The sequence below is a fragment of the Drosophila elegans genome, unplaced genomic scaffold, assembly GCF_018152505.1.
Source record: "Drosophila elegans isolate 14027-0461.03 unplaced genomic scaffold, ASM1815250v1 contig_524, whole genome shotgun sequence".
Classification (NCBI taxonomy): domain Eukaryota; kingdom Metazoa; phylum Arthropoda; class Insecta; order Diptera; family Drosophilidae; genus Drosophila; species Drosophila elegans.
In genome coordinates this window covers 449,252-473,027 of record NW_024545907.1, presented here as the reverse complement: position 1 = coordinate 473,027, position 23,776 = coordinate 449,252, and positions in this window count along the sequence as shown.

The following is a 23,776-nucleotide window of genomic DNA, read 5'->3' as shown; positions in this document are numbered from 1 at the left end:
GATGACCCACTGTTCCGGGGTCGCAGCTTTTGATGAAGACTTTCCTTGCATCCTATTTTGATGTACCGGAGCTCTGGGTTTCTCTACATCTTGAAAGGCTTCCAATACATCAGCAGGCACTGCAAAACGTAGTAGTTTCGCTTGGTTTTTAAGTTGTACATTTTGTATGCCATCTATCAAGTACTGCACTAGTTCCTGAACACTCATAGCGATGTCTTCTGCCAGAGTAAGTTTGTCAAAGTAGTAGTTGGCAAACTTCTCACCGAATTGCCACTGGCGGTTTTCAAACTTGCGTCGCATTTCCAGGACGTTATCCTTGGTTCCAAAAATAATTTTTAGATTTGCCAGAATCAAGTCGATAATTCCAGACAACAGTGATGGGCGAGATAAAATTAGCCTTGCCCTTTAAGCGTGAGCAAACTAATGGACGCATGACGTCATCACTGACTTTGAACACATCACGAACATTTTTTACCACCAGCAACCATTCGTTTATGTTGCCATCGCCGTTGAATTCTGGGAGTAGCTCTTTCACGGTGTTCAAGTTCATTTCTGGCTTGGAAAGACGGTCCACATTTTCGCCTGTTCCATTCCCGCAGCGTTGCCACCCGATTCGTCCAATATGTTGCTAGCTGGACTACGTTGAGCGCCAAAGGTTGAAGTACTTGGTTGAACGCCGAAAGTTGAAATACTCGGCTGAACGCCGAAGGTTGAAGTACTCGGTTGAACGCCGGTTCCTGGAAGTTGAACTCCGTTTCCTGGACGTTGAACGCCACCACGATCAACTGTCTCGACAAGTTTAAGTTCGTTGCCGAAAACGTCTTCATCTTCTTCCTCGCTTTGTTCTTCGTTGTTGTTGTTGGCTGCATTGGCGAAAGCCATCACGCCGACTTGTTCTTCGTTGTTGTTGTTGGCTGCACTGGCGACAGCCATCTGAAAACCAATTTCGCCTCCACCTTTCGTAGACTCCACCTTTTCGTAGTACAACTCCGGAGCAATTTCAGACGGTAGTACAGCACTTAACTGCGCAATTAGTACGGCTTTGTTTCCCTTTGTGGACAAGCCAAGTTTTTCGCAGAAACTTTTGATTTCCATTAATTTGAGTTCGCCGAGATTAATGCGTGAAGCCATGCTAACAGATATTTTCCTATTCCAATATAACTTGGTTAGGTTCTGTTACCACTTCTCAATTATAGTGTTCATTGTTGTGTTTTAATTTAATTAACTTTTATTCAGCTTTTTCGTTCGATCGCAGCGGCCACGCTTTTTCGAATGCCTCGCTCTCTTCTTCGCGCGTCTTTTTTTTAGGGATGCAAAACACATCGATACTTTTACAAACCTGGGATAGCACACATAAAATATATCCAGGGTTACACACATATTAAAATATAACTTAACTATATAACTTAGAACTACTTTGGCCATGTTTATTAAGAGTAGTTACTTACTTAGTTCTTATTACTACAAAAGGAAACAAACTTCGGTAAGTCGAAGTTTATATACCCTTGCAGCTATTGAAAAAATTAAATATTCTTCAAAACATTAAAATTATCATTCATTTGCGTATAAGTGACGTATTACCAAATACTCCAGACATCAAGCCTAACACCCAGCCTGTATATTCCGAGGATACCCTTTACTTCATTTGTCAAACATAATACCCAGCCTGTATATCCCGAGATATCCATTAATTCATTTGTCAAACAAAACATTTCAGAGCCTACTATAGGAGTTATTCAAATTAATCAGACATAAACATTTCCCGTTAGACATAAACATTTCCCACGCCTGTTATCAACAGTCCCCTTATTATAAACATTTCATACGTCTTTACCGACGACAGCAGACAAAAACAAGTGGTAAACTTTTAAACAAAGGGTCCAGCATGAGAACCCATTCATCAGTATAAAAGCTTTGACCAATCCAAATTTAATAAACAAAAGATTCAGCCTGACAACCCACCCATCAGGCCACCAATTCAACCAATCGAAATCTTCTGATCGAAGTCCACTTTCGCTGCTGGCGTCGCTGTCACCGATAAAAGCCATAGTTATAAGAATAATGCGATTGTAAAGTTTTGGGAATCTAACTATAAAGACATTACCAATAAAACTCCACTGTATATTAAAATAAAAATCGCTTTTTTTTAATATATTGCAAAGTGAAAAATCTAATTGGCGCAGCCGGTAGGACACAAGTAATATCCTCGCGAGTGACTACCTAAAAAGGACTTCAAAAAATCACTTCGTGAAAATAAATTTATTTGTATCCGCAAAACGAACTTACTTAAAATTATTGTGAAAATAAAACAACAACATTAGTCAAATCACGAATGAGGATTTCTAGTGTCCAAATTCAGCGATAATAATCTAATAACTGATATATTTCGTGTAAACAACAATTTTTAAAAAATTTAAAAAAAAATTATTAAATTGTAAAAATGGAAATGCCATCAACATCAGCCGCAGCCACAGCCGCAAAAGCAACACAAAATCTTACAGACGTGGCCATGAACCATTTTTACCTGCAACTTAAGCAGATAAACAAATTTAATGGAGACCCACTCTACTTGGTTCTCTTTATAAAAGAAGTTGACGAATTAGTTTACCATTATCCGACAACATCAGAAGCCCAACATCAAATTATACAAGCAGCCATCCGAAACCTTCTAATAGAACGAGCCCGAACATTGTTGATGAGAAATATACCACAGGACTGGAAAGAATTAAGGACTTTACTTATCAGCGAATACAACAGCGCAACACCTCCACATGGGATGATTATGGAATTACGTGAGACTAAATATAAAAATAATTTACGTAGATTTGTTGAAGAACTAGAAAAACAAACAAGTAGTATATGTTGTAAACTCAGCTTAGATAACAATCCATCAAACACGGTTTTACTTTCAAGAACTTTGAATGATACATTAGCTGAAGTGATTCGCGAAAAATTGCCAGTTCAAACATACAGCGTGGGCCCAAATAACTGTCGCACTTTTTCAAAGCTTCGGCACTCTTAAACAAGTGCTTCTATTCTTTTTGTTTTTTCATTTCTTCTTTCTTTATCTTATTTCGTAACTAACGGGGTTTATTGCTGATAAGATCAGTGCAAGTTAGAATTTTGGCGACGATGGAAGCAAAACGGGAGCTAGTGCAAAACTTGCATTTGCAAGGAAAAAAAACAAGTGAAATTGTGAAGTTGCTAAAAAATCTCAATGTGAATAGGCGATTTGTTCAGCGCACTGTGGCTCGATTGAAGGCAACTGGAAGTGTTGATATAGCCAAAAAAACTGGTCGGAAAAGAAGTGTTAGAACCCCTAAAATAATAAAGAATGTGCGTGAAAGAATTAGGCGAAATTGTGCGAGGTCAGCTCGAAAACTAGCCAATGAGCTGAATGTGAGCCGCAAAACAATTAGAAACATCATAAAAGATGACTTGGGACTGAAACCTTACAAAAAAAAGAATTCATGGTCTGACAGAACGTCAAAAAAATGCGACAGGAAAGAAGTGGGCAGTTACTTCGGCGGCACGCAGGTTGCAATACTGTGTTTTCTGATGAAAAGTTGTTCATATTGCAAAAAAGCCTGAACCCGCAGAATGATCGGGTGTATGCAGCAAGTATGGAGGATATTTCAACAGAAAAAATTGCTGTTGAAAGATTCCAAAACACAACGTCTGTCATGGTTTGGGGGGCCATATCTGAAAAAGGTAAGTTACCCCTTCTTTTTATCGATAAAGGCGTGAAAATCAATGCCAAATATTATTTGGATGAAGTGCTTGTGGGCCATTTTATCCCCATGCATCAAAGCTGTTCGGGAATAAGCCATTTTGCTTCCAGCAAGACTCTGCTCCGGCTCATAAGGCCAAAACTGTTCAGCACTGGTGCAAAGATAACATTCCATGTTTCATGGCTGTTGATGAGTGGCCTCCATCGTCACCAGATCTAAATCCTTTAGACTTCTGCATATGGGGTTACATGCTGGATAGACTAAAGGATTTAAAAGGATAATTTGGAAAAGTTTAAGCGACACTTGACAAAAATTTGGAATGAAATTCCTGATGATGTGGTGCGTGCCGCTTGCAATAGTTTTAAGAAACGTTTGAAGCTCGCCCGAAAATACAAAGGGAAAGATTAGAACTTAAGTCTTAGTAATGTAAGCTATATTAATATATATTAAATAAATAATATTTGTTACTTAAAATATCTCATGGTTTGTTTTTTATTTCAAAAATTAAGTGCGACAGTTATTTGGGCCCACCCTGTACATTACGTTGAGCAAATTTGACATATCAACTCCTCTCAAATTAAAACAAGCTGCCCAAGCTGTAGGATTGTTTGTAGATAAACCTTTAAATACCCGCTCGTATACATCCCAAAACTCTAATTATGACGACGAATATCCATATTTTAGTTCAGCAAGAAACTTTAACCCAAATAATCAGTCAGATAATAGTCAAGGAGAAAGAATCTAAATTAATAACTACCAAAATCGATATAACAACAATCAAAAGAGACAGAACAAGTTCGACTCAAATAGGAACTGGGGAAATAGCAGTTATAATAATAATTCTTCTGGCAATCAATATTATCCTAGATCTTTTCAAAATAATCAAATACAAAACACCCAGACTACTCAAAGTACTAATATTCCCCAAAAACGTGCCCGAACCTCAGACTCAGATCAACAACGTAGAACTGAGCCAATGGACACAATTGAAAATTTTCAGACAACAGCCTCGGAAGAAACACCACCGCAATATAAATTAAAATTGATAACAAACTATGCCTCTGTCTTATTGATACAGGCTCAAGCATAAATTGGTAAACGAAAACTTTTTGAAATATCCAACTAAAAATATTTTGACAAAAGTCCCAAACGATAGGAGAATCAAAGAAATATATCGAATTTACCATCCCAAAATTATTTTCCTCCAAGCAAACATTTTTTAAAAAACTTTTCAAATCATTATGATATACTTATAGGAAGAAAAATTCTAAAAGAAACATCAGCCAAAATTGATTTCATGAGAAACATTATTATTCTAAATATTTACGAATTCCCAATGATGAATATAACAGAGGAACGTAATCAAACCTTTTCAAGTATAACAAATGATGACGAATATATTTATGCCATGCAAACAGACTTAACAAATAATTATTTAAGAGACGATCACTTAAATAATGAAGAAAAATCTGAACTTCATTATTTAATGTCTAAGTATTTTGATATTCAGTATCGCGAAGGTGACAATTTGACTTTCACGAACGAAATCAAACACGTAACAAAAACAAAACATGAAGAACCGATTTATAGGAGACCATATAGTTATCCCTACATTTATGACACAGAAGTAGAAAAACAAATTGAGGAAATGATAAATCAAGGTATTATCAGAAAATCAAAATCTCCTTATTGTAGTCCTATTGTAATGGTACCAAAGAAAAAGGATGCATCGGGCATTCCCAAATTTCGTATGGCCATTCATTACAGAGGACTCAATGAAATAACCATAAATGATAAATTTCCTATTCCAAACATGGACGAAATATTAGATAAATTAGGTAAATGTCAATACTTTACAACATTAGACCTAGCTAAAGGATTCCATCAAATTGAAATGGACCCAGGATCTATACAAAAAACTGAATTTTCCACCAAGAAAGGTCACTATGAGTATACTAGGATGCCATTTGGTCTAAAAATGCCCCCGCGACATTTCAGAGTTGCATGAATAATATTTTATACGACCTAGTAGGTACCCATTGTCTTGTGTATTTGGACGATATTGTCAAATTTGAAACCTCTTTGCAAGAACATATCCAATCTCTTAGAAAAGTATTCGAACGTCGAATGTGAGTTTATGAAACGAGAATCTGAATTTTTAGGATATATATGTAATTACAACTGAAGGAATCAAAGCAAATCCAAATAAGATTCAAGCTATTCAAGATTTTAAAATTCCAAACTCTCCGAAAGAAATAAAATCATTTTTAGGCCTTTGCGGATTTTATCGCAAATTCATAAAAGACTTCGGAAAAATCGCAAAACCAATGACTCTTTGTTTAAAAAAAGGAGCCAAAATAAATGTTAAAGATCCCACTTATAACGAAGCATTTGAAAAATTAAAAACTTTAATAAGTAACGACCCAATTCTCACATATCCGGATTTCGAAAAAAAGTTTGATTTAACTACAGATGCAAGCAATTATGCATTAGGTGCTGTCTATCACAAGAAGGTAAGCCTATTTGTTTCGCCAGTAGAACTTTAAATGAACATGAGTTAAATTACGCAGCTATTGAAAAAGAATTACTAGCTATAGTATGGGCAACCAAATATTTCCGCCCTTATCTTTTTGGAAGAAGTTTTAAAATATGCTCAGACCATAAACCGCTTGTTTGGTTACATAATATAAAAGAACCTAATATGAAGTTTCAACGTTGGAAAATTAAACTTAGCACAGAAAAGTTGCACTCCCTCTTGAAAAGACTCCTTAAACTCAAAATATTCGTGATAAATATGTTATTGACTATTATTTTATTGACCCATGTAAATTTTTGACATGTATTGACATTCATTCAAAATTTATTTCTATTATAGAAATAAAAACCACAGTAAAAAAACATTACTCAAAATTTTTAGTATGACAGGTAAACCGAAAACTATTAAAATGGATCAAGATCCCGGCCTAGTATCCAAATCTTTACAAAACTGGCTACAGAAAGAAAATATCAATATTGGAATCACTAGTAGAAAAAACGGTATAGCTGATATAGAAAGGGTTCATAAAACAATTAACGAAAAACTTAGAATCATAAATACACTCTCAGATGCTGAAGACAAATAAATGAATATAGAAAAAGCAAAGTATGTCTACAATCACGAAATAACACATGATGCCACTGGTAAAACCCCTGCTCAAATCTTTCTTCATGGTATGGAACCGAGTAAAAATAGGCAAAAACAAAAAGAACATAAAATAGATAAAATTAATAAAAATCGCGAGGAACATGAAGTGGATCTTAGATATACCAAAGTTGAAAAAGAAATGAAACGTAAAGTGATATTAGTAAACCCATTCAAAAAGACAGGAGCATTAGAACAGAAAGACAAAAAGCATTGGCAAGAAACTAATAGGGGTCATAAAGTAATAAAGCACATAAGTAAATTTAAAAAAGCTAAAGCGCAAAATCTCTCTAATCATTCCAGGGAATCTGACAATACCGACTCTGATTTTGAAAATGATCATGATAATGACGTGAACGAATGTAACATCGACAACAGCTCAACAAATTAGTATTACACCTATCACTTCAAATAACGGTTATTTCCTTCTGAACACAGGGATTGTAAAAATATCTTTAAGTTACGAACATCATATGATACAGATTAATCAAACAAAAATATTAGAAACATACCAGGACTTTATGAAATACGAAAACAAGTTTAATTACGTACCAGATATTGCCTTAACACTAAAACAACTAAAACATGAAATAAACACAAAGACAAAAACGAGGATTAATTAATATTGTAGGAACTGCTTATAAATACTTATTTGGAACATTAACAGAAGACGATAAAAAAGAGCTAGAAGATAAATTAGAAAATTTACAAGATCAAGTAATTGAAAATAAAGATTTTAATGAAATAGTTACAGTAATTAATAAACAATCCGAAGACATAAAAAGACTTGTGAAAGATGAAGAAGAAATGGATGCATTACACATTTTTAGATATTCATGAAACATTTTCTTGACTATATTGAAGATTTACAAATGAGATTACAATTAACAAGAATAGAAATATTCAATCCTAAGATATTGAAACATGAAGAGTTGGATGATATAGACGAAGAAAAACTTTTATCAATCAAAACTTCAACTTGGATAAGTAGCCAGACTAAAGACACTTTTATTTTAGTTCACATACCAACTTCATTTATGGAAACCCAAAAATATAGAATTATAAAATACTCAGATAATATAGGCCGACAAATTGACATAAATGATAACTTTGAATATTTTGTAACCGATAAAAACACTGTTTTTTATTTAGTAAATACACCAAGTTTAGACCAAAAATTTATAATCACTGATCAATGTATCTCTCAAATTCTTATTGTCAACACACGTTTATATCAGAAAATGAATCTATAAAATATATTGAACCGAACATCATTATAACTTATAATTTAAGCAAAACACAATTTAAACAATATTGTGAAATATTCAACAAAACGATACAGGGAAACAACATAATACAATTAAGTCCATGCACTTTAGAAATAAGAAACATAAAATTTACTACTTCAAAAATTATAATAGCACGAATGTAACATTATATGAACCAATTCCATTGTTAAAAATTAAGAAATCAATTAGTTATCAAAGAAAGCAAGAAAGAGTTTACATGTGGATTGTATTCACAATTTTAATAATTATAGTTTTAACCATCACTACTTACATCATATTTACCTACACAAAAAAAAAAAATTGTTTGTTAGATTCAACAAGGATGTTGAATGTTCTAAATCAAGCCTAACACCCAGCCTGTATATCCCGAGATACCCATTACTTCATTTGTCAAACATAACACCCAGCCTGTATATCCCGAGATACCCATTAATTCATTTGTCAAACAAAACATTTCAGAGCGTACTATAGGAGTTATTCAAATTAATCAAATTCAACCAATCAAAATCTTCTGATCGAAGTCCACTTTCGCTGATAGCGTCGCTGTCACCGATAAAAGCCATAGTTATAAGAATAATGGAATTGTAAAGTTTTGGGAATCTAACTATAAAGACATTACCAATAAAACTCCACTGTATATTAAAATAAAAATCGCTTTTTTTAATATATTACAAAGTGAAAAATCTAATTTATATGTTTAAAAGCATTTAAGATATAAGGATTTGCAGCTTAATTTTTCGATAGTTATTTTATATATTTTTATTATTTCTATGAGAGCTATATAATATACTTGTCCGATTTTGATGAAATTTAAATCGCAATTCTAAAATATTTAACCATTACTATGTCTCGAAGAACTAAAACAAAATTAAACAAGAAAGAAAGCAAACTTCGGCAAGCCGAAGTTCATATACCCTTGCCGCTATTGCAAGAATTAAATACTTTTGAAAACATTAAAATTATGATTTACTTGCGTATATGTGGAAAAACATTGAAGCTATGATGATTTGCAGCAATATATTAGAAATTTATTTTGTATATTTTCATTATTTCTATGGGAGCTATATAATATAGTCGTCCGATTTTGTTGAAATTTAAACCGCAATTCTAAAATATTTAACCATTACTATATGTCGAAAACTAAAAAAAATTAAAAAACAGCAGAGTTATAATTTTTTTATTTATTTTTTCGACTGTTCCTAGGAGAGATATATGCTATAGTCGTCCGATTTTGATGAAATTTAAACCGCAATTCTAAAATATTTAACCATTACAATAATAGTCCATAGTCCGTCCGTCCGTCCGTCCGTCCGTCTGTCCGTCTGTCCGTCCGTTTCTACGCAAACTAGTCTCTCAGTTTTAAAGCTATCTGCATGAAACTTTCCCAAAAGTTGTCTTTCTATTGCAGGTAGTATATAAGTCGGAACGAGCCGGATCGGACGACTATAGCATATAGCTCCCATAGGAACAATCGGAAAAAAATATAAACTTTGCCGTGTTTTAATTTTTTTTTAGTTCGTCGCCATATAGTAATGGTTAAATATTTCAGAATTACGGTTTAAATTTCATCAAAATCGGACGACTATAGCATGCAGTTCCCATAGGACCGATGTTAAGGATAGTAAATAACTACAACCTTTTTGTTTGAGTTCTGTATTGAAACTGTTCCATTTTATTTAAAACTTCTTCACAAGAAACTTATGTGAAAATCTTATTCTAATCTTAGCTATGGTCTACGCAGAGACCTAATCTTTTTAGTCTGGGCGGGGGAGTTATTTATTTTGCCCCCCGCACAAGAACTCTCGGTAAAGGCACATCTGGGAGCGATAATATTAGATAGCTCAAGTGGCCTGCTGTTACAGATTACAAGTGTATTTGAAAAACTGAACCTTTGTCGGGTCCCAGATCGTTAATTATGACTTTTGATCGAATTACACAGTTCTACATGACATGTGCAGAGCTCATTAAATCTTAGACATAATATTTATCAGTGTTCGTCTGAACATTCTGGCAAGGGCCGGCAACTGTGGTGTATGTGTTGTAATTACATAATTGATTTAATTGCAATATAAAATTAGTGGACTGTATTTATTCGATATATTTTATTTTGCATTATAAATTTAACACCTTGCACGGCTTGAAATGACTTATGTTTTAGGAAAATTTGAATCTTTAATTTATTTATTTTTAATCAAAATATTCTTTAACATTATTTATTTATAACATAAATTGATTAAATATTAATATTAATATTAATATTAGTTTGGTATGGCAATGGCTTCGTACATTTATTTTTCTTATAAAATATACAGTTAATACAAGTATTATAATAATTGCCAAAATTAAAGAAGCATGTCCAGTTACATGATGGAAGTCTAATTCCTTTAATTCTAACTTGTGAGTCTTTAAATATTGTATTTCTTGTGTTAACCGATTGATTTCATCAGTATGATTTATTAAGGGCAAATCGAGCTGGTTCCAAACTATCTTCGGTACATCATTAACCTCTCCAATATAGACACAGAAAATGTTCCCTGATCTTCTAGCTGAATACTGTGTTGGCAACTAATATTTTGTCATCAGTTCGAGCAGAACAATCTGACCTTAGCGTTAATATTCCTTGCTCAGGTAAATCCACTATTTCTATTTTCGAGTTGCTGCACTGAATTCTAGCCTTAGAATGGTTCTGAACCTTAAAAAGCCAACTGCTCTTCCTTTCTAACTCGACCCAATATGATTTACTCTCAATCACTGATTTATATTTGCAATCTGATTGCTTATTTGGTTTGAGAGGCTTAAGCTCACAACTATTATCGCTAGCACTACTCCAAGGCCAACTTCCTTCACAAACCCTTTTATTAGATTGCCATCTTTGACACTTATTAATGGTTGGTTCTGTCATGAGGTGATAAGCATCTATTTCAAAATTGTAAACTAAGTACTGAGAATCGACATGTACTGTAATCATACGTTCATCTAGCCTAACTGGTACTGGGATAATTTTATAAAGCACCGAAGCATGTCTTCCAAACAAAGGTATTTTTGCATTGATAATTAACTTTTTATCTACAAATAACCCCCTAGCCGTGAGTAAAGTATAAACCTCTTTTAATTCTGTACCTGTTCTTTTTCCTGGCAGAATTAAATTCTCTGACAAACTGTCTTTTATTTGGGAAATCTCACTTTTCAACTGACTAGGTTTCAATATATTGGTATTAAGTCGACCATGATTGATGTCAATTAACAGGCTTATGACTCCGGATTGAATCTTTTCGCTTTCATCTATAATGTAACTTAATTGTTTTGTTATCATGAAGAAGTTGATGGACTCCTTGTACACATAATAAGATTCCTGCAATACCGCCGTCATGTTCTCAATTCTTTTATTCATTCCTTTAAAGTTTAAATTAACTTCTTCAGTAGTTCTTTTCAAAATATTAGTCTTAGAATCAACTAAGGAAGTTTGTTTCCTACTTAACTCATTAATATTATGTTGATTGCTTAATAAGTTTTTCATATTGTCCTCCATTTGTATCCTGTCGTCTTCATCCATTATCCCAAATAAAATGTGATAAAGCGATCCCATAAATCCAAACGGAGCTCGTTTATTTCTTGATTTCCCCTGAGCCATAAAAAGTTTATTATTTTCTCTTCTAAGCCTGAGATCTGCCTTTCTGTATTATTTAGAACTAAAAGACACTGATCCTCAAAACTAAGAAGCCTTTCGCAAATTACTCTCATTTTTGGGATTAAATCTTTACCTTATTTAATCATCTCGAATAAAGCGTCCATATTATAAAATATAATTAAATTCCAAGAGGAGGCTACAATCTCTACGTCACCCATTGGATCTAGATATATAGCCGAAGTTTTGTTTATTTTCTCAATTGCATATTTTGGCTGATCAACTTTAGCTGAAGCGCAAGAGAATTGACACAATATACATAATAACAAAGCCATTATAAAAGAAAGTTTCGATATTGTCGATGTACCTCTTGTTCGTCTTTTAGGTTTTGTTTCTTCAGGGTCAGATTCAACTTTGTCCACAGACTTAATTCCTTCTAAAGGACAAAAATTTAGTGATTGATCTAGTTACAAATCCATCTTTTATTTTTATTTCTACCACTCTGACCTTTTCATCTTTGCCCTTGTGGATCCTTTCTACTTTGCCTATTGGCCATCTGGCTGGATGAGTATTTTCATCTTTTAATAACACAATTTGTCCCTCTTCTATATTAGGACTGTCTCTCTTCCACTTGTGCCTCTGTTGCAGAGTATGTAAATACTCCTCTTTCCACTTAACTCAGAAATCTCTTTTAATTTTCTGGATTAGTTTCCACCTGTCTAAATTCCCAATTCTCTCATTTTCAATTGGTTCAACTATTTCTAGCGGTGGTCTACCAATCAAGAAACATCCTTGTGTTAGGACTTCATCTTGATCAATTTCATTTTCATAGGTATACAATGGTCTTGAATTTAAGCATGCTTCTATCTGACATAAAAGTGTTGACATTTCTTCGTATGTCAGACTATTTTCCCCGATTACCCGTTTCAGATGGTATTTCATGGATTTAACTCCAGCTTCCCAAATACCTCCGAAGTGAGGTCCTGCCGGGGGGATAAAATGCCAATCAATTCTATCTATTTCGAGCTGCGCGGCAATCCTTGTATTTTCCTTGATTGCTTTAACTAAATCTTGATCTAATTTTCTTGAGGCTCCTACGAAATTAGTTCCGTTATCCGAATAAATATTAGCACATTTACCTCTTCTAGCAATAAATCTTCTTAGTGCTGCTAGAAATGCTTCCGAGGTTAAATCACTTACCATTTCTAGATGTATGGCTTTGGTGGCCATACAAACAAATACGGCAATGTATTCCTTATACGTCTTTAGTCCACGATTCTTGGAACATTAAAAAATGGGTACGACATCGTAACTGTATTTGAGCTGTATTTTGTTTGTATCTCGCACACTTGACACATTCTTTTAAATACTTTTTTAATGAATTTTTTAACCCAAAAATCCAATACTTTCTTTGGATATAATTTCGCATTAGGTTTATTCCTCCATGAAAAGTTTCATTATGGGCATTTTTTATCAACAAGTTAGTTAAATGGCATTTGTCCAAGATTATTGGGTGCTTAACTTTAAATTCTGCACCGGAGTTTTCTAGTCTTCCTCCCACTCGCAGAATACCATCATTATCTAAAAACGGATTTAACGACAATAAACTTGACCCCTAATAAACTTGACCTTGCTATCTCCATTGTTTATCCATAGTGATAGTGGAATCACTCCAAGCGTAGATTTCCACTGTATTATCAATGGATTCATTAATTCTTTTGGTCAATCCACTAAGTAAATGAACTGCACATAACTCTAGTTTGGGAATAGTTTTTCTATTTTTAATTGGATTGACCTTACTTTTGCTGGCTATTATATTCACAGAATTTCCTACCTTAGCATATACTACGGCTGCATATGCCTTTTCGGAAGCGTCCGCAAATCCATGAAGTTGTATCCCCAAACAATTCTTGGAACTAATCCATCTTGGGATCCGAATCTTTTCTAAAGATAACAAACTTTCTTTATAATTTTCACAATAATCTTTGTCTTCCTTGGATAACTCCTGATCCCACTCACTTTTATTTATCCATAATTTTTGAATAAAAAGCTTTCCTAAAACAGTGACAGGAGCCAGCCATCATAAATTTTTGATAATGTCGATAACACTACCCTTTTGTTAGTCTTTTTGGATTCCCCGCAATTTACTTTAAATCTAAATTAATCTTTTTGGGGTTCCCATTGAAGCCCAAGAGTTTTAACGCTTTCATTTTCCGTAATAGCAAGCACTTGCTGTGTTCTCAACAGTTTGAGTTACTTTAAAATTGTTGGAAATCCATTTCCTTAAATTAAACCCTAGCTTTTGTAGTTCCTGTGAGATTAGTTTAATTAAATTGTTGGCATCTTCCACAGAATCAGCCCCAGTCATTAGGTCATCCATATAGAAATCATTCCTAAATATTTCACTCAAATATTTATTTTTACATTTATCAGCAATATCTACCAGAACTCTGGTAGCTAAATATGGTGCGGATGCAGTACCATATGTGACTGTTGTCAATTTATAATTTTTTATTTTTTCATCTGGAGAGTTTCTCCATAAAATGTACTGGTATTGCTGATCCTCATCATCAATCTTTATTTGACGATACATTTTTTCAACATCCGCGGATACCACATATTCCCATTTTCTCCATTTAACGATAATGTCAAAAATATCCTTTTGAACTCGTGGACCAACCCACATTATATCGTTCAAACTTTTGTTATTAGTAGTTTTTGCTGAAGCGTCAAAAACTACTCTTAATTTGGTCGTCAAGCTCGAATCTCTGATCACGGCTTCGTGCGGTAAGAAATACTTACCTTCATTCTGCACTTCGACCATATGTCCTAAATTCATATATTCATTAATGAAATTAGTGTAGTCTGCCCTTAGTTTCTCGTTTCTATTTAATTTTTTCTCCAGATTCATGAAACGAGCCATCGCTTGTTTCTCTGAATCCCCTAAGGTGACATCATCTTTAAATGGAATTGACACAATGTATCGCCAATCTGAATCTATCTTTGTAGTTTTTGTGATATTATTTTCACATATTTCAGATTCGATATCATTTTTATCTTCATCCTCTACTTCCCAATACTGATCCATATCTTTTAATTCTATGGTGGTTGCTACAATTGTCTTCTGTCCCTTTGATTTTTTACATCCAGAGATAATACACCCGAAATCGGTTTTTGGCCGAGGAGGCCATTTATTTTGACCACTCCACTCTGTAGAATGTCAGTATATAGATCTGCTCCAATAATTAGATCTACACGCCCCGGCTTATTAAAGTCGGGGTCGGCCAAATTATATTTTTCCCATTTCGTTTTGTCAACATTAACTCTGTGGGCTGGGAGAGCCGTCAAAAGTTTTGGGAGTACTAATGCCTCAACTTTTAAAATATTTTGGGAAGCATTACATTTAATTGAAAGATGAATTTTGTGCTTCGAGATGCACTTTCCTGTGGAGGATACTCCACTGATCTCTGTTTGAGATCGAATTTTTTGTAATTTTAGAATCTGCACAGATTCTTCAGAAATTATGGTGCTTTGAGAACCACTGTCAATCAAAGCTCTGAAATTTTCAAACCCTCCATTCGAGGATTTTATTTGAACGCGTGCTGTAGCAAGCAACGCCTGTTCGGATGTCCTGCAAGTGTTAACCTTTTCTAATTTTTTGGTTAACGTTATAATGTATATGTAGCATGCTGTGGTGTTTTTTCTTGCAAATAGAACATGAAATGTCGCTTTGACATTTTTTATTAAATGAGTGTTTCAGACATTTGAAACACAAATGGGCATTTTTTACTTTTTCCATCCTTTCTGATGGATTTAAAGCCTTAAATTTCTGACACTGGAATATAAAATGTCCCGAAATTTTACATATGGGACAATTATTAGTAGCTAATTCTCTTATATTGCTACTATATATTTTTTTTACAGGCTTTTCATCCTGAACTGAGCCTATCGAACTTAGCCGTTGCTCAAAAAATTCAATGACGTCCGATAACGCTTGAATCTCTTTAGTTTTTTTTAACATGGCTCTCATATAGTTGAAGAGCTTCTTTGTTAAACTTCCTAATTATTATATGTGCAAACATAATATCCACTTCATCAGAAAGTTGTGCCTTCAATTTTATCATATGTATTGACTCGTTAATCGTGTCAATAAATATTTTTAGTTGCCTAACTGAATCAACATTTACGATTTGAAGATCCAGAAGGCGGTTTAATTGATCGGAAAAAATTTTCCTTTTATTTTCGTACCGCTTGGTTAATAACTCCCAAGCGGCCTCATAGTTCTCCCCAGATCCCAACAATAAGTGAGAAACCACATTTCTGGCTTCTCCCTTAAGTGAGATCTTAAGTTAACTGAACTTAAAAGAAGGACTTAGATCCTCTCTTAAATGAATGAGTTCATTAAACAACTCATAAAAGAGGTCCCAGTCTTTGGAATCTCCATAGAACGTGAGTACCTGAATTTTAGGTAACGTTGGCAAATCATCAATTTTATGATTTCCAACGTTAACCTTTCCGGACACAATTTGTTCGATTTTTTTTTTCATTGTGTTGGTTATCTAACTCGTTCAACTCCTCGTCATAACCCCTATCAGTGACATCTACTTGGTCGACTTGTTTTAGACCTACTATTTTTGTCCAATAAAATTCTAATTTCTGGACTCTAATCTCAAAAGTTGAAACATTATCTAGCTTAATGTCTTCAAAGCTTTCTTTTAAGTATTCTCGTACCTGTACTATTGCCCTATCTAATTTATTGACAACTTTAGAACTACTGGCCTCTAAGTCAACTTCGTCAGCTTTGTTTAAAACCCTATTTATCCTTTTTTTTATATTTGAGAGATCTAACATCATTTTCTCATAATGGTTCTTCTTGAAGTAGTCATGATCGACTACTCCAATTTGAACCAAAACCGAATGATTTTGAACACATTCGGACCTTAATTCCACTTACTGTTTCAAATATTCGAATGATGGACTAGGTAGCTCTCTAAGTGTATGAATTAGTTTTGTAATTTCTACTTGCCTTTTTATTAAGGCAATAGTTTCAGCGGACAATATAGTTTTGGCTTTAGTTTTGTATATGTATATATATAAAAATAAATTGCTGTTCGTTAGTTTTGCTAAAACTCGAGAGCGTCTGAACGGATTTATCTTTTCTTAATATTAAAATGCTCGTAACTTATAAAAATAAATTTTAAGATTAACTTAGCTGGTGTCTTTGTTGTCGTCACTGCCGTTGTCGCCGTTGTAGTTGTTTAAGCTGATGCTGTTGTTGCTGATGCGCTTGTTGTTGCGGCTGTTGTTGCTGATGGTCGTTGTTGCTGCTGCTGCCGTTGTCCTTGTCTCTGTTGCCGCTCCTGTTGTTGATCCTGCTGGCCTTCCTTCAGTTGTCGTCTCTTTGAGGGTCTTCGTTGCTGTTTTTAAAGATGATTAAAGTTTTTTTTTTTAAATCTTTTTATTTATTTATTTGCGAACAGTTAATATTGTGTTGTGTTTTTTTTTTTGCACATATACTTTTTTTTTTTTTTTGCACTTTTTCGATGTGTGACCTCGAATACGCCTGATTTTAATTAATCACTTTTTTTTGTTGTAAGGCCACGAAAAACGCCTCAAAATAAAATTGTTCGATGACAATTTATTATATTTTTTTTTTTTTTAATTTAACTTGTCGATTTCTCGACCACAATTTCACAACATTTTTTTTATTTTTTTATTATTTTTGAAAATTGCTTTAAACAATAAGGACTCTTATTTGTACTTTTGCTTTTAAATGTATACTCTGTTTCTTACCATAAAGGGGAAAGCAAGAGTCAATTAAGGTGCCTGCTTTCCTCTAAGTCTCTTACCACTGGTGGGGGAATACTGTAGAGTTGCTCGAAGGACCAAAATGTTAAGGATAGTAAATAAATACAACCTTTTTGTTTGAGTTTTGTTTGAAACTGTTTCATTTTATTTAAAACTTCTTGACAAGAAACTTATGTGAAAATCTTATTCTAATCTTAGCTATGGTCTACGCAGAAACCAAATCTTTTTAGTCTGGGCGGGGGAGTTATTTATTTTGCCCCCCGCACAAGAACTCTCGGTGAAGGCACATCTGGGAGCGATAATATTAGAAAGCTCAAGTGGCCTGCTGTTACAGATTACAAGTGTATTTGAAAAACTGAACCCTTGTTGAGTCCCAGATCGTAAATTATGGCTCTTGATCGAATTACACAGTTCTACATGACATGTGCAGAGCTCATTAAATCTTAGACATAATATTTATCAGTGTTCGTCTGAACAACCGACCAATCGGAAAAATAAATGAAAAAAATTATAACTTTGCTGTTTCTTAATTTATTTTTTTTTTGTTCTTTGACATATAGTAATGGTTAAATATTTCAGAATTACGTTTTAAATTTCATTAAAATCGGACGACTATAACATAAAGCTCCCATAAAAACAATATAAAAAAAAAATTTTAAATGTAACTTTTTTAATTTGTAATTTTTTTTAGAAATTCTATTTGATTATTTAATTATTTGACATTTCAGAATTACGCTTTTAATTGTATTAAAATCGGAAAACGATATCATATAGCTGCCATAGTAACTCAAATAACTGAGCTGGAAATCATCATAGCTTCAATACTTTTAAACATACACGTAAGTAAATAAAAAATGTAATGTCTTCAAGAATATTTAATAGCTGCAAGGGTATAAGAACTTCGGTTTGCCGAAGCTTGCTTCCTCTCTTATTAAAAGTAAAAACAAATCACTTAAAATTTTTTTTTTTTTAAATATTTTAAGAAAAATGACAAAATATTACTTAAAAATTTGTAGTCCAATTTAAAAAAATAAAATGCGAGTTTTTAAAAAATAATTAATTTAGTTTATTAAATGTTTCAGTACGATACAATCGTCGGCTTAACTTATAATATCTAAGCATAGGACTTAGGGCAGCGTATAACAATGGCAAGTGTCTGGTCCACACGTGGCATCATCATCGCTCCAGGGACAAAGTTTGTAATGGAATCCAAATTTAGAATGTATTAGCTCCTTTTCCTCCAAATCCTTCAGAGTAGCCTTTAGGTAATTAAGCCTCTGCAAGTGTTGTTCGAAAAGCATGTCTTCAAATCGCGTTGAGAAGACTTCAATTTGTTGAGCGTACATTTTAAAGGAGAAGTGCTCGTGTTTTACGATTGCCTTAAGACTGTTGTTGGATTTAGAAACTCAGGGCCTTATATTGAAAAAATTAATTTATTTCTCTCTCTTATTTACTGATAAAAATTCTATTTGCGCACAACTATGTCTAATTACATCTTTTATTTTATATATCATATGAGTAATTCCGTTCTCATATAGTTTCCTATAAGGTGTCTTAGTACAAAATTTGTTTACATAACTTTTAGGTAAAAATATTCAAACATCATTGTTGTCCTTGTCTGTTAAATAAAAAACTACTTTGGTTCCATAAGGTGTCTTTTTTAACTTGCAACCAGTGATCTTATACTCGAATCCAATACATAGAGTTTCAATTTTTGTATAACCAATCTCAGGCTTCAATTCGTTCAGTGTCTCTAAGAAGTCAACAAGAAATCAACAAAATGACTTTATGATTTATTAACGTCAATATATATGAATACCATTTTTGAACAGCGCTGGATTTCCATGTACTCTAGTACCTAACAGTTGTGTACTAATTGATTTACCTAAGATTACGTGGTCTTTTTTACTATCCAGAACATGAAAAATGTAACGATATCTTTTTCTCTTTTATACATACACACAAAACACATAACCATGCAATACTTTCTTATATACTTTATTATAGCAATCTCTCAAAAAAAAGGCATCATATCTTAAAATTACATAACTTGAACTATTAAAAATCAAGAAATTACAATAATAGATCAAATAAAACGTCAAGTAAATTGTGATCTTCTTCGTCATCCATCATTTTTAAATATTCGTTTTTAACGGTTTTATATCAGTTCAATTTTTCAAATGTATTCACATAAAAATTTCATAATCGGTGTGCATAATATCCGATGGAATGCACTTGTTCTATTGGATTGCTAAATATTTTCGCCGAATCGTTTGAGAAAGTGTAAGAGAATGTGAACGCGCATACCCACGAACTCTAATCTCAACCCCAACCCTCTTGTGCATCCTCACGACTGCTTGTGCGCAAAGGTGTGAAATTATAATTTAGATAGTTTTGATCAAAAAAATGCAATTTTAAAAATACTACCATTGGAAAGGTCCTGAAATATTGCTTTCGAGTTATACAATATTTTTTTTTTCTTTTGTGGGGGCTGCATATAATATTTGCTGTTTTTCCCTGTTTTTGGGTAGTAGTTGGGACTTACAGGAGCAGCGAATCCGGCTTATCCTCCGACCGCCGCTACCGACCGCCGCTCCTCACTACTTTTATAAGAGCGTAAGAGTTATCAGTTCAAACAAAGACTGCAACACTACAACCGAACTCGGACAAAGCATTGTGTCCAAGCGCCAAAGTAAAAAAACATCCGTTACCCAATCCATTCAACATTACCAACGATCTACTAATAACAACAAGACATTGGTAACAAATAAAACAACAACCACATTATTTGCAGTACGCAGCTCCCGGTATCGTCAGTTGTTTCTGATAAGCTCTTATTACTCTAACCAAAAAGTACGAAAAGTCTACCGGAACGAAAACAACTTTTGTCCAAAGTAAACTAAATCTTTGCCATATAATCCGTTCAAAAAATGGGGTCACATAAATTAAATAGAAATACAAGTAAATGACGATTCTGTTGTCGAGGCATTCAAAGGAATTAAACGAACAGTTTCTATCGACGAGATAATAGCAAGACTTATCGAAATGGCTTTAATGTCAAAATGGCAATAAATATAATAAATAGAAAAAAAATTTTCTCAACCAATGTTCAAGGTAGAACTGACGCCTGAGAGTATTGCTTTTTAAAAATATATTGTTTGCCCAATCTACAATCTTCAATATCAAGAATCACCGTGGAGGAATCCCACAACCGAATTCATCCCATTCAATCGCACTGTACGCCAACTGAGGCCAGGCCTGTAAATAAGTTGAACCATTCTATTAGCAAATGATGAATTTTTCATCAAACGTAAATTGCTTTGTGGACTTCAATTTTTGACAACTCGGTTTAAGAATCTTGTTTACAAAGAGAAACAAAACTAAGAGGCGCATTGTGCACATCGAATGCAAATGTTTAGCGGCGCAGATCGTAAGTCGTAAGGACTTAGGTGAGAATGGCCCGAGTTCGAATCCTGCTTGAATGGAATATTTAAATTTTTATCTTTTTTTTTACCTTTTTATATGTTTTTTAAATAATTTTTACAGTATTAAAGGTGCTCGGGTTTTTGGTGAACTGACTTTTTAGTAAATAATGCTATTTCAGTAGCTCAAGTAAATGTTTATTAAAATGTTCAAGTTTATTATATTTTTTTAAGCATTTTGCTTTGCTGTTTTGGATATTAGTTTTATAAGTATTTAAAAAATAAACCTAAATTCATAATATTATTAAGAGATATTCTTGCTTTCAACATATAAACGAAATTTGACTTTTTTTTATTATTATTTTCATTGCGATCGTTTTTCTTTTTTTGAATTTAATATTTTGAGTTATGGTTTTTTTTTTTGTGCTAAGAAATTTTAATTTATAACCAAAAATAATCATATACATAAAAAAACATTTAAATCAAAAACAAACATATATATAAAAAATAAAACATTTAAAATAAAAACAAACAAATAAAACAAACAAAAATTTTTAATTAAGACAAAACTTAAAAAAAAGCAAACAAAAAATCATAAAACCAAATAAAAAAACAAAACAAAATGTATATAAGCAAATAGAAAATCACAATGGCAAACAAAATTACAAAAAAAAAAACAAACTTGAAGTAAATATAGAAAATAATTATCTTAAAACTTGCTTAGAGACCGATTCAAACCGGCGCCATCCTGTCCAATAGACGTGTACTTTGACCACTACTCCACGATACCACTAAGGAGGCGTGGCTTAAAAAACACTAACACAAACAAAGCGTCAAACACAGACACCGCACACTATGGAAATCGTGGGTCCACGTCAAAAATCCACGCCGAAAATGTTGCTTGCCATTCGGTTGTATGACCGTTACGCATCTTAGTGTGTTATAGAGTCTTTGGTGCTGGGGTGTGATGACTTCTTTAGGCTGGATCAGTAGGTTGAACCGTTTCCACGTAGGAATGCGAAATCATTAATAACTCGTGAATTTAGGTGTTTTTGCGCTTTGTGCGGGTGTTTATTTACACTTGCGAATTGGAACTAACATAAATTTAACTAATCTAGAGCGCTCCAGAGCGGTGCGGAGACTTGGGAGGATAGTTGGGGCGGGAGAGCGTAGGGACAGCGGATGGAGACCTGTCGCTTTGCACTGGCAGAAAATACAAACACCTGACGGCTTAGGACTTAATTAATATAATTTATAAAAGGAAAATTATCAGTGATCCCATCCAGCCCTTAGTTTTATACAGCATTCCTAGAATACGTTGAAAAAGCTACTAACTTGGGCTTTGTGTTCAACAGTACGCTGACCTGGAACGATCACATTAACTCAGCTGCAGGAAAGACGTAGAGTCTACTTAAATCAATCTAGCCGAAACTAACATAAGCTTAACTTATTTAGAGTGCTATAGAGCGGGAGAGCGTAGGGACAGCGGGTTGAGACCGTCGCTCTACACTGGCAGAAAATAAAAATGTCTACGTGGCGTGAACAGGGAGAAACCACTTTGCCAACTTTAAAGTCTGTCCTATCTATCGCCTACTTCTACAAATAACTGCAGCTTAAAGACCAGTCGCCCGACAAAACATTCCGTTTTAACCATCAATCGCGACCCCGCGAGAATCTTTTGCTCAGCCGTCAAGTTTCAACAAAGGGTCATACTTATGGAGGAAGTGCTAAGCGAAAGAAAATGGCATCGGGGAGGATGGCAATCCCATGGATCACCTGACTCAAAAGACTAAAAAAAAATTGCCAACTACCTACCTGAGTACCCTACTTAAGTATCCTATATGGAACAACTGTCCCCAATCAGGAAACGATATCCATTGCCGATTGCTTAGTCAGGAATATGTCCACCAATCGAGGGTGAATCACCTTTACGTCCAAAAACAAGATTGGGCTAGCAGCAAATTATTTAAAAATATGCTCTATCAAGCTACAGGCCCAAATTGACATCCCAATACACCAATTTGGATTTCGAAAACTAAAGGAACCAAGGACAAGTATGCAGGATACAAACTGAGATAACAAATGCATTTAAAAGAAATTTTAGAGTTTTTCTCTACTGTTTTTCTGGATGTTTCCCAGGCTTTCGAGCGCGTTTGGCTGGTCGGCTTAATTCATAAAATTAAAATAATTCTCAACAGAGCACACATAAAATATTGGAGTCTTATTTACCGCAATTATTTACGATTCGCGACAAAATAGACGCGAGAAATGTAAATAGGGATAAATGTTTTGGGAAAAAGTAGAATCTAAATTTGAGTAAGTGACGTAAGGATTATACGTTTTAAGAGCGGCAGAGAGTCAGAATTAGATATTAAAGGTTGAAGTCTATTGTAGTCAAAACATAATTCTCTTAAATGCCAATAAAAATCATAATTAGATCTAAAAAGATTTAATATTAGGGGAAAATAGTTTCTAGCTAACTTGGCACAGTACAGCTTAGACTACCCACAAAATCGGGGCTATCTATCGCAGCACTGTTATGGTTATAAACAAAGAAAGTACCAAGCACCGTTCGACGGTTGGATAGGGAGGGTACATTAATAATTAGTAGTCTTCTAAAAAAAAGAAAGTAATATAAGCTTTGCATCCCAATTGATGCGCCGTAAATCAAAAAGTAAAAAGTTTTTTGTACTGATTCAATGCGATCGATATGATCCATA